The 12,682-nt window shown below is 57.0% G+C and overlaps 1 protein-coding gene across 6 annotated transcripts in view; it reads right to left on the bottom strand.

The window, feature by feature from the left end:
* ST3GAL1 (ST3 beta-galactoside alpha-2,3-sialyltransferase 1) overlaps nucleotides 1-12,682 on the bottom strand; it is a 63,190-nt gene that overhangs the window by 22,038 nt on the left and 28,470 nt on the right. Inside the window, exon 3 of one of the 6 annotated variants that reach the window (XM_053661240.1) lies at nucleotides 4,209-4,261. The exons of 3 other annotated variants lie outside the window; for them this stretch is intronic. The gene's annotated coding sequence lies outside the window, so the exon portion shown is untranslated. Of the gene's footprint in view, nucleotides 1-3,720; nucleotides 4,109-4,208; nucleotides 4,262-4,296; nucleotides 4,343-12,682 lie in introns of those variants that run through there. 2 more of the 6 variants (XM_053661242.1, XM_037166675.2) reach the window with 2 other exon arrangements.

Below are 12,682 nucleotides of genomic sequence, written 5' to 3'. Positions count from 1 at the left end.
TCTCATGCCTCCTCCCAGAGTGTGAGTGTCACGTCTCCAGTGCCACCTGCCGAGGAGACCCCTGACCCCCTCCCCACCACCCCAGGGAGAATCCTGTGAGACTCAGATGTGTCCGGTGAAATGACAAGAAGAAAATGGGATTTGGTTTTCGGAGAGACGTTAGCCTTCGTTCGCAAACACAGAGCACATTAAACCAATGAATTTGGGGGCGGACGTTGGGGAACCAGAGCACAGAGCTGGGGCAGTTTCTTAATGTTTGCATTTTCATGACTCGAGAGGGAGCTCAGCGAGGACTCGCTGGAATTCAACCGACTGTACCACGTGGCCAGGTTGAGCCTGACGGTTGAGGGCACAGACTGTGTGTCCTTTAGTTCTGTATCACTGGGACTGTACTCTTGGCCGTGGCCCACCGTGTGGGGCCATTTACCGAGCAAATGGACAGATGGGTAACCCAGTGACACTGACTGACAATGGGCTTGCTGGTCAACCTCCAGGCCCCTGCCCACTCTTTGGGGAGGAGGCAGGCAGAGCCGGGCTCCGAGTGTCACGGTGCAGAAGCTTTCTGATCATCCCTCACGGGAAACTTTGAAGGAGCTCACAGGCCAGTAACCAGGCAGAACTGCTTTCTGATTATTATTTTTCCAGCTGAATGAAATTCAGTTAATGGAAGATTTAATAACTCCTTCTGGGCCCTGAGGAAAGACACACACTCCTCTGCTCATGGATGCGTTTCTGGCTTGGCAGCCGCAGGCCCCAGATCAGGGAGAAGTGAGAACTGCTCCAAACTTTTATCTGAATGCCTGCGGCGGGACCACCTCAGAGCCAGGCCTCAGGGCGTTTCAGGATCAGAGAAACTGAGGCAGGGCCCCACTTTTCTGCTTCCTTGGCCGTTTACGAGGCCCAAGGCTCAGGCAGGAGATGGGACTTGCCCGAGGTGGCAAATGATTCTTCGGTGGCACCAAGACTAGAACCTGGAGACCCTAGCTCTCCGAGCATGTCCCTTCCAGCACGCCCAGCCCGGGGACCGGACGGGCCTCCATACCAGCACAGATGGTGGGCAGAACTGACCGCCCCCAGATGGGACGGGCCTGCCCAGGACCACAGCCTGCTCCTGGCCATGGTCGGACTGAGGTCTGCCCCTGCCCCTGCCCGCACCCCGGGCTCTGCTCACTGCAGCCTCTTCTCCTGAGGTCAGCTCAAGGTCGGCAGTGAGCTCCGACACAATTTCTCGCTCTATTTCTATGGTTTTGGAGTCCAGGTCCCTGCACTATTTGGAAAGAAGGGTCTGAAACAGTGGGTTACAGTGTTTGAACGCACAGCCCTGGGTCGAACACGTGCTTCCACCAAAAACACACAGGGACCGTTTCAAACGCCACCCGAGTGGACTGGGCTGAGAGGCCAAAGGAAGGAGACAGGACATTTCCTGTGGGAGAGGCACCTCCCTTCTGCCCCATTCTTTTAGATTTCTCTTGCTACATGACTGCTGCCCCCACCAGACCCTTACACACACTTAGAGGGGACAGATGGAGGGGACAGCACAGAGTAGTAGCTGTCGGTGGGAGAGTGGGGAGGCAAACACAGAGAGAATCAGAATCAAAGAGTGTGACCGTACAACGAGCATATTCCCTGCCCCGGGGCCTTTGCACACGCTATCCTGCCGCCTAGGATGTTCTTACTCTAGAATCCACACGGCTGCTTGCTCCCTGCTGCGCTCCTGCGTCTGCCCAGATGTCCTTCTCCGAGGGGCCTTCCCTGATCACTCTGAAACATTACCACCATCATCATCATCACCTTGCCGGGCTGCATTTTCCTTCACAGCCTTAAGCACAAAATGACACTCTGCTGTGTCTGGAATTCCTTGTTTGTTACTCCCCCACCAGGAAGCAGGGACTTTCTCTGTGCCCCCCCGCGCCCCCCAGCTGATAACATTGGTAGACCCTCAGCCAGTACAGGCACGGGCAAACGCAGGCTTACAGTTGTGAGAACGCGAAAGAGCGTTTATTCTTGTACTATTATTATTTATTATTACATTATTTTCCCCACACACAACTGGAAACCTGCTTTTGCCCACCTGGTACCTGTGCTCCGAGGGCAGAGTGAAAAGCGCTCCAAGCCCAGGGAGCAGAGGTTCATTCTGGTTTGTGCGTCGTCAAACGTGAGGCGTCCTGGTCGTGCCTGGGCCTCAGGGTCCCCTTTGTGCAAAATTGGGATGGTCACAACAGCAATCTCAAATCGGCCCCGCCCAGGACATTGTCCAGCTCAGTGCAGGTCGCCTCTGACCTTGGGACCTCGTGTCCCGAAGTTTCCTCTCCCAGCTGAGCTCTGCTTGTGCCCCGCTGAGCAGATCAGCTGTCCATCTGTAGGGCGGGGAGCGTGGGGCTCCGCGTGCAGACTTCCTCTGGCCTTTGCAAAAACAACACACCAGAAATACTGCAGACCACACTGTGCATCTGTGCAGCTGCCCTGAACCGCAGCAGGAAAGTGCGAGTCCCATGTGGCAGGCTCCTCTGTGCCTGGGCAGGATGTCGGGTGCACAGCACCTGATGGGGCACCCAGCCCCACTGCAGGGCCCACGGGTCTGGCTCCCAGACAGCCTGCAGCCATGGCGAGGCCTCCTGGAAGGCTGGAGTGACCTCTGTCGGCCACCGTGGCTCATCCTTGAACCCGGGCGTGCAGGAGGCTCTGGGTTTGTCCTGACCGAGACACCCGTGGAGGGTGGGAGTGCTTGTGTCCAATGTCACACACTCCCCCCCCTTCTCTGTTTCAACAGCTCTGCCTTGTCAACTAGACAACCTGCACGAGGCCCTGGCCAGCGAGCTCAGTGGGTCGGAGCATCGCCCCCACATGCCAAGGTTATGGGTTTGATTTCCAGTCGGGGCACACACAAGAACACACAAGAAACAACCAAATGCACGGAGCAGTGCAACAACAAATCGATGTTTCTCTCGCTCCCTCTCTCTCTAATAAAAAAACCTGCATGCACATCATCAGAGATGGCTCCTTGCTGCCGCAGCTGGTCAGGGGCTATGGAGCCGCAAACAGGCAACCTGAGGCCCGGTGAAGGGAAGGGGCGGGCACTGTCTGCAGGGTGCGAGCTGGCAGAGCCAGGCCTGGAACCTGCTTTCCGGATCTCTGGGCGACAACACTGTCGTTAGGTGGCGGTTTTCAAATGTCCTTGAAACTGGACCTGCACTGAGGTGGAAAGCGGAGGCTGACACGGAGCTCTCCCGGCTGCAGCGGGGCTGGGGGCCCAAGCCCGGCTGGGGGGCCTTCTCACCACCCCTGAGCTGGTCTGAAAACCAAAGCCCTTAACAGACCACACCCCCTGTCCGTGCCGGTGGCCCCAGAAGGATGCCGAGCCCTCTTCCTGCCCCGGTCCCCCAGGGTGTCTCTGGAGACCTCAGGGGCCCAGTCGGGCAGCTCATCTGGAGCCATGTCACTGAAGCGGGGCTGGCTCATTCTCAGAAACAGCTTCTAAGAAACCTTCCGAAAAGAAGAGTGGGTTTCGAAGATCGGGAGCAGCAGTAGGGCACCCCTGGTGGCAGGAGAGGGGGAGGGACACAAGAGGCGGGAGGACCCAAATACCGTCAGAGGCACGTGGCGGGGTGCAGAAGGGAGGCTGAGGGGGGGGGGAGTCAGCCCCTGGCGGGCGCCTAACCAATGAGGGGTGGGGGCCGCACGCTGGACCCCACCGCACCGCTTCCCTGCCCGCATTCCTACCACGAAGTCAAGGGCCCGACTTTCCGAATCACCGAGAGTCGCGCATCCTCTGAACTGCCTGTGGAGACATCCCTAGAGTACGTCCTCTGTACAATCGGGGCGGAACGCAGCTCTCCTGTTGGCACTCGAGTCAGTGACTTGATGCGTTTGAATACGGTAAAACCTCCGTTACGGGGCGGGGGGGGCCCTCCGTAAACCAGAATTTGCCAATGATTGGATGAACCGCCCTGCCCCGAGCACTGCCCGACCACGTGGGGTTACACTGGGTTTCCTGCTAAACCTCCTACAAGTATGGGCTGCCACCGTGACCTGGGTGCCCTCGGAGGCACAGGGAGACACACAGTAGTCACCAAGTCACAGGCCCCCACATCGGAGTGGAAGGGGGACAATCCTGTCAACACAGTTTAAGGCAGACAAAGCAAGGCAGTTAAGAGCGCTGGTTCCGGAGCCAAAGAGAACTCGATTCGAATCCCAGCTCTGCCACTCACCCGCTGTGTGACCTGGGGTGTGCCTTAACCTCTCTGAGCCTCCGTTTCTTCATCTGAAAAACAGGGCGGGGGGGATGCTCGTTCTTACCGCAGGGAGAGGGCGTGAAGGTCTAACCACGGCGCGCCTGCAGTGTGCTCAGCTCCGGCACACAGAGCAAATATTAAGGGCTCGTGTGGAGTGACAGCCGTGAGCCCCTGGGTGAGGAGAGAACAGCGGCCCCTGCAGGGCGCTGGGTATGACTTAGGAGACCTGAACGTCAGGCTCTGAGCTGCCAACTGTTCAGGAAAGCCCTGCCCTGCGTGACCTCTCTGACCACTTCCTGCTGGAGACAAAAGATCAGAGGTCAGAACAGTGCACTCTAATTCTGAGATCTTTCCTGCACCGGGTTAAGCCGTTAAACCTCATGGTAGGCCCCCAGGTTGCTCTGGCTTCCTGTGGGGCGGAGGAAGAAACCGAGGTTCAGATGATCGGGAGCCTGGCCAGGTCCCAGGGGTGGTGAGCGCCAGGGGGCAACTGGAAGCCTGCCCGTCAAAGGCCTTCTGCAGCCCTGACAGAGGCCTCCACAGGGGGCTGGTGGCAAGTCCAGAACCACAGGGGGTGGGGGGCTGGGTCTGACTCTGGAATATTCTAATTGGCAGGAAGCAGCAGCTGGGAATTAGGGAGGTGATGTCCCTGGTTTAGCTTTTTTCTTGAATGCTGAGAGGGGGCCCACCGTAAACAACAATGGCGGAAGCTAATAATACCCTTGGTATTCACGGTACCCTGTGGCGCACAGCAGCTTCGGCCACTCACTGTCTCAGTCTCTCTACCTGGGAGGTGTGCAAAATGCCTTCCCCCCGGGGGTGGGGCTGAAGAGAACTTTCTAAATGCTCCAGACACCTGGGCTTCCCCCTCCCGCTCACCCGCGCACACTGCCCTCTGCGCGTCAATAATGGATGATGACCCGAGGCCCGAGGACGCTAATATTACACAGGGCCCGTCCGGGCAGCCGGAGGGAGCCAGTGTCCAGGACCAAGCCCGCCCTGCCTCTGACTCTCTCTCAGAAATGACATGTCAGGAGAGTTTTAAAAATCATAATACGATTTAGTTAAAAGTAAAGCCTTTTCCCCAACAAGCAGCTTGTGCCATTTGCTTTCTTCCGCCACCAACATCCAGCACACATCCAGCAGGTGAGCCTCGGGGCCGTGTACACAGTGGCTAGGGGACGGCCAGCCTGTCACTCACGGCTAAGCATCCCTCAGTGACTCACCCGCTGCAGCACGGAGGGGCAGGGCTTGGTAACCAAGAGGTGCTGGGCGTGCCTTAGGTGGCAGGTTACCCCGGGAGTCACCTCACCTGCAAAGGCAGGGTTCAGGTGTTCTTGTCCTCAGCCAGGTGGGGGGAGGGGGGCATAGTGAGGTCAGGCTACCTGGAAGGTGCCAGTCCCTGTGGAGGGGACGCTGTGGGATGGCCTTTTCTGGGCTAGGACACCAATCCTCAGCTGCTCTGGCTGTTTGCTGCTAGCAGCTCCTAGCTGCCCCTTGCTGCCAGGGTTGCCCCCCCACCACACAGGAGATACCTTGCCTGGGAGGTGCTCCCCTCCTGCAACCATGCCCCCACCCTGGGCGGCCCCCAGACAGTGACTGAGAGACCTGGGGCTGCAGGAAGGACCCTTTCCCTCAATGTGGAACCAGCCTTGTGGCAGATGTTCCAGGGATCCCGTGGTCCGGCTGGGGGCACGTCCTTGCTCCACGCCTGCCCCGCCCCTGCCCTCCCCAGTCCCTTCCTCTGAGAGTCTCCCCGGAGCTCCACACCCCCGGATCCCAGCCTCCGGCTCTGCTGGGAGGAACGGAGAGCCCTGTGGGAGGCCAGCCGGAGCCGAGGCTCTTCTCGAGAGCAGAGAGGCTCCTCAACCGCCTGGCCCAGGCTCTCGGCTTTAGAATGAACAACCAGAAGAACAACCATTGGTCATCTCACAAAGGCTCGCTGGGGCCCAGAACGTGCCAGGCCCTGATAGGGATGCTGGTGGCACACCGTGACCACATCACACAGAGCAGTAAACAACCTGCAGGACAGGGGGTGACAGCGAAGACAGCACGAGGGAGCGTCCGAGTGACGGCCATGCCCAGCCAGGGCTGAGGGACCAAGTTCAGGCAGAGGGGCGAGTCAGTGTCACATGGCCAGGCAGCCCCGAGCTCGGACTCAGCCTGAAGGCCCATGTGGGGGGAGCCTGCTGAGCCAACAGGACACTTTTACCGGATGAGGTCAGAGAGGAAAGCGGGGCCTCATCATGTCACCCCAGGAGGACAGTGGCTTGTCACCCAGCAAATTAGCAAGGGTGACAGACCCCTCACGATGTCCCTTTCTAGTTACTTCCTCTAGGTCTGTCCCTTGGGAACCTGCATCATGACTGTGCCCACTGGAGCTCCCAGGCCCAGACCCCCTTTCCCATTGGCTATTGCAGTGTCAGAGATTAAGCCAATCAGTGGCCTGAACACCAGCCCACTTCCCAGTGTGTTTCTCTGCACTCCCACGTGAAGGCTCCCCTATCAGGCGTGAGCCAGTGAAGACCCCACGGGCCCCCGTTGTTATCACACATGGAATGGCACGCAGGCTGCAGGAGGCGTGGGGAGCACCTGCCGGACATAACGACAGGTGAGTGGACGTAACAACCACTCTCTGGTTCTTTCTTCCCAAGTTCTCACACTGTGGGATTCATGCGAATAACCGGCGACCTTTTTCAAAGTGATGAGCAGAAGAGGCTGTGGCCACAGCAGATCGAGGGCGAAGAAAGGAAAACTTTAAAGCTCCGGCATCATCATCCAGCATCGGGATTCAGTCCCTTTGATATACCCGCACATTTTGGCAGTAACATTCATCTCGGGGGTTTTACAAGCTCAACATTTGGAAAATTCTCAGCATTTGACTCGGGGCAAAAACGAGAGGTTCTCTGGGTTTGGGGCTCTCCTTACAGGTGCATGGGGAGGCAGACATGCATGTAGTGTGTGGTCCTTGTGAAAGTAGCAAAGTATGACTCACGCAGAAGGGTGACTGTCCTCGCTGAACACCTACTACGTGCCTGGCCGTTACAAACAAAAGCTAACATTTATGAAGTACTTATGGAGGCCCTGTTTCAAACGCTGCATGGGGATTGAGCCAGTTGATTCTCCAAACAACCTTGTATTAGATGCCCTTAGGGCCGGCCCCTGTGCAGGTGAGCCCAGAGAGGGGAAGTCACTTGTCCAAGTTACACCGCAGGCAGAAGGCAGGGTCAGCACCTAAATCCAGGTTGCCAAGCAACCTTCGGGGCTGAAAGTCTTAGCTCAGCAAACACACGGAGGAATCTCCCTGGGCAGCCGGCGCTTCCTGCCCACGGGTATGCGAGCCGTTTTCTGCAGATGGGCAGTGAGTCAGAATGCGGCCGCGCCAAGCTCCCAGTCAGGCTCTCGGTGGAGCCATTCCAGGGTCCTTTCTGGCAGCACAGTGGCTGGAGCGCCCCACAGTGGAGGGCCCAGAAGCTGCAGCCTGACTGGACTTGGCCATTACAAGCCGTGTGACTCTGAGCAAGCCTCTTTCCTCCTCCGGGCTTCAGTTCTTCCTTGGGAAAAGGTGGTGGTGAGGAGCCCTTCAGGGCGGTGGGCAATATGCCCAGACTAAGCCACAAAGGACCATGCTTCACATCCCCTGGGGTCACTACATCTCTGGCAATTTTTGGCAAGTCCTCAAATCCTGAGCCTCAGTTTTCCCAGTCTGTCCAATGTTGCACTAGATTGGAGGATATGGACACTGTTGTCTCAGGAAACTATTGCCTCATGGGATGTTTTGTCTCTGGCGTACTGCAATTGACAAAACTTTAAATCAGCTATAACTTTTAAATATCAGAAAACTTCACTGAAAATCTGGACTCTAGCTTCCCTTCATAAAGGAAGAAATGGTCCAGGGACCTTAGGCTCACATTCTCCGGGGACTTAGCAGCAGTCATCTCCTCTTGTCAGAACCTAGTGAGATTTCCAGTTTGCCACAGGCCCCACTATTCTCTATCGCCTTACCCAGACCTCTTTATCCATTGATATTCCTCATGCAGCCCCTGCGGGCATAGAAAACTGTGACTCCTGGATTGAAAGTTCTAAAGATCTTCTCTGCTCCTGTTCCCCATGACTCGCCAGATGTTACTCACATGCCATTTGATGCTGGCCTGCCACCCCCCAGGATAGATAGTAAAGGGCCACCAGCTTGAGGCTGGGTCCCCTGGAGCTGCTTCCCACTGCCCAGCTGAAGGGAGAGGCCCTGCCTCCACCAGGGCTCCGACCGCCCGGACAGTGGAAAGATGATAGCCCCCAAAATGCACCCAGCAGCCATCAGGCCATGCAGCGCTCTTGGCCACCGAAGCCTTCTATAATTACCTGCAGTGTGTAATCAAGTCCCACTGAGAAACCTTAGAAAGGACCCAGCAAGGGGAACTTTTTCCTGGGTAATTTCCTGATCATAGAATTTCAGGGTTGGAAGGCATCTAGGCCAACCCATCATTTGACACTTAACTCTCCTCCGGCGAGGCTAACACGGTGCGTTCAAGGTCTGTTTGCCCAGCACTGCCGGGAGCTGAAAATAGAAGGAAGTGCGGCAGGCAGCCCCACCCTGGGGTCCTCCCACACTGTGGAGGCCGGCCAGGCAAGCAGACAGACAATGACCAGGCAGGACTGCAAGGGCCCTAACTCCCGACGGCCACCACTGCTCAGCCTTACGAAGTACCAACACTGCATAAATGACCTCACCTAATTCTCAAGTTCCCTCCCTGATTGGCAGGTGAGACTCTGAGGCCCAGAGGGGTGATGGCCCCCAGTAGAAGTGGCTCTGCCTACAGGTACTGGAGCAGGCTGGATCCCAGCGAGATGAGATTTCACAGCAATTGCGACCTTGGCCTGCTGTTCTAGATGGGCGGCCAGGGGAGCAGAGAAGGGCAAGCAAAAGAGAGTGAACCGGGAGGCGGAGGCGGGGCCCGACCGAGGGGGACACAGAAGACTGGGGCATTATCGGCCATTGGGGAAATGCAAACAGAAACAGGACGAGACATCGCTTGACACCCACCAGCCTGGCAGAAACGCACAGGCCCGGGGGTGCCAGGCCGGGTGTCTCCACAGACGCGGAAGCTCACGCCCTGTTAACAGGACAGGGGACTAGTCAGTGGCTCTTGGGAACCACCTGGCAGGATTGGGACGAGTCGCACAGAGGCACACTCCATGCCTGTAGAGGGCAGGACCAATAAAATGGCACTGGTCCAGTCAAGACAGCTAACATAACGCGTATAAAAAAAAGTGGAATCACTCATGTCAACTAAGATGGCTGCCAAGCAGCCATGACACTTTGGCTCAAGAGGGAAACTACCTAGGTCAGAGCAGACACCTCTGGCAAGGAGACATGCCTGTGATACCTGCACATGTGATCAGAACAGCCAGGCCTGCAGAGCGGGACCACCACAGATAGGCTCCAGGGGAGATTCCCCACCTGGCATCAGGGGGCCACGACACTGGCCCAGAAGAGGGCCAGAAGGGTATCAAGAGACCCAGAAGGGTGGAGTGCAGCACTCTCACGGGTTTAACTGAGGCAGCTCCAGACCACGGCTGAGACAGCTGAGCCCCACACCCCAGAGTGCTGCTCCACGCCACGCTGGTCTCCCTTGGCACCGGCTGCCGGAGGCTCTGCCCTGCTGGACTGAGGACTTCGCCCACCCTGCTGCCCACCTGGCTTCGGAGATCCTTCCTTGCAAGATACTGATGGCTCCCTTGCTCACCTCGCTGTCTTCCAGACCCACAGAGACTCTGGGACTCGGGTTCGATACCCGCCATTGATTGCTGTGTGCGTATGCTATATTCATCCAAGACTGTCAGAGTGTGAGTAGGGTACTAATGTGTGTCGATGGTCTCCTCTGAGTGAACTTGTGTTCAACGAAAGCTGAGTACACAGCACAGTTACTGTGTGTGACACTGGTCTCTTCCTTGGTGCCGGGCTGCTCAGCGGGCAGTTCACCGAGCAGTTGCCCGGCTGACTTACCGGAAAAACTGCATCATGAATAGACGCCCGTAACAATGCCCCAGCAATTCCTCTCTCAGGCGATCACTGCAGCCCTCCAAAGGGCCCAGGAGAGTGTCCGACACACTCCAGGATGCTCTCGTATATGTTAAAGATAGAAATATTCTGGCTCACAGAGAGCTTTTTAAACAACACATGCGGAAACATTCCTGTTACAGTGACAGGTGGTGGGGGTCAGGAAACATGTGGGGCCTGAGGACAGCCCCCTGTCCATAGGGTAGCCTGGGAGGTGGCCGGGATTACATGCCAGGCACACACCAAGAACCGAGCCAGTCAGTGTGGTCCGGTGCTGGAATGTCTAACAGTCACACCTTGGGACCTCTGAGTGGGTCTTTACGTGCCGCCCACTCTCCAGTCACTCGCTCAGCGTGTATTTGGTGGACACCCACTATGGGCAGGGTCCTGCCCAGGCGACAGGGCTACAGCTGGGAGCGAAGTGGGGAAGGCGGCTTAACCCCCAGGCTGCCCAGAGGACGAACGCAGAAGTTCACGCACAACAGGCGGGACGTCCACAGACAAAGCGCAGGGACAGTGGAAGAAGGCAGCACGTGGCCGTGCCTTCTGCACGAGGAACCGCCAGAGGCGGCCGCCCGGGCCAGCATCTCGACGCCCCCGCACCTGGTCACGTCCGTCCTGCCTGCCCCACTAGCCGGGCCGGCTTCGAGTGAGCCCCCCGCTAGATCGTTGGGACTCTTCCAGCTCCTTCAAAGGCACCAAGAAAAGATGTTGAGAACAAAAGACAAACAGACTCCTAGACACTGAGGACAGACTGACAGCTGTCAGAGGAGAGGGGGACTGTGGGGCTGGGTGAAAAAGGGAAAGGATTAAGCAAAAACCAAAACCAAATAAAACACCTCAAAGACACAAAGTGTGATGATTACCAGAGGGACAGGCAGCAAAGGGGGATTAAACGGTGACGGGGGAGGCTTGACGTGGGGTGATGAACGCACTACGTGATATACAGATGATGTGTTTAAAGCAAGGGACACATGAAAGCTGTGTAATTGTTTTCCCCAATGTCACCCCAATAAATTCAATACAAATGTTTAAGAAAAAGAAAAGATGTTGAGTCTTAGCCACCTGGTCCCCTTCTTCTGAGTCGGATCCCCTTTGGGCAGAAACAGGAGCCTGTTGTAAAGGAGGCTCTGTTCCGGCCAGGCCCGCCCCACCCCCCGGCCCGCCACCCCTCCCGAGCTATCACAAAAGGCCAGTCCTGCACCCAAAGGCCCCAGAAGGGCTCTGCCTCACCCTATCGCCCCCCTTCCAGGACTCCCTCCCAGAGCGGCTCAGCACACAGACACGCAGACAGTGAGCCGTCCAAGGAGGTTTATCATGGTTTATAGCAAAACGCCAGAGGGCTCCCGCCCGCCCCACCGTAAGAACATCATTAAACGCATTGTCGTGCGTTCAAATACCAGTTATGTGTCAGAAAAGTCTGCGTAGTTAGTAACGCCCGTGAAGAACAACACAGGAAGACGCCTGCTGTTCTGCTGAATCGGACAAAACAAGGGCGATAATGCCACATCAGAAGCACAGTTCTAGCAAAATAGGAACTGAAGCACAGAGGCAGGAAATACCCTAAAACACTAAGATAAGTACTTCCTGGGAGGGATGTTTATGTGGGACTCCACCCTCCCACCCCCCAAGCCCCCACCCCACCCTGGCTCTTCACATGTTTCTTTTCAGTGGTCATGGCTACTTTTCTGATAAGAAAATAAAACTACCACTCAAAAAAAATTAAAAAAAAAAGAGAAAATGGCGGCGTCTCCAAAACCTGGTCTGGCCTTCTCCCAAGGGCTGTTTAATAAGACAGCCTCTCGGGACTTGGGCTTCCAGTTCCAGAGGCTTCGGCCCGGGGCAGAGAAGGAGCAGTGGGAAGCAACCCGGGACGCCAGCGAGGGAGCCAAGGAGGAGGATGCGTGAGGATGCAGACCCAGCGAGTTTTAAAAACTTCAAAACAGAAAAACGGCTTCCCAGGGACAAGGGCTTAAGAACACAGTCCCCAGATGCAGGGGCTCCCTGGGGCCCCACCCAGCCTTGCGTTTCCCTCTCTGGCCCCCCAGCTGAAAAGCCGACAGGGCAATGGTGCTCTCGGCCAGGAGCCCAGCTAGGCCCTTGCTTGACTTCCAAAGCACTGTCACCGGTGTGTCGTGGCTGGAGCTCCTTGCACTGTCCCTGCGGGGACAGGCCAGTGTCATATGCATTGTATGTCACAGCTGAGAGAGGTTAACCAACTCGTGTGAGGGTCAGGGCAGGAAATGGGACTCGGGCCTTCTCATCTGCACCACCCCCCACCCGGGAGGAGTTCACCCCAACCACAGCTGGGCAAGGAGCCCAGCGCCGGCATGCAGGGAGCCTGGGTTCAAATCCCAGCAGGGGCACTCGGTGACTGTGGGGTCTTGGCAGT

Source organism: Artibeus jamaicensis, unplaced genomic scaffold, assembly GCF_021234435.1.
Source record: "Artibeus jamaicensis isolate MK-2021 breed Jamaican fruit bat unplaced genomic scaffold, CSHL_Jam_final scaffold_916, whole genome shotgun sequence".
In the NCBI taxonomy this organism is placed as follows: Eukaryota; Metazoa; Chordata; class Mammalia; order Chiroptera; family Phyllostomidae; genus Artibeus; species Artibeus jamaicensis.
This window is presented reverse-complemented; position numbering and strand designations above follow the sequence as displayed.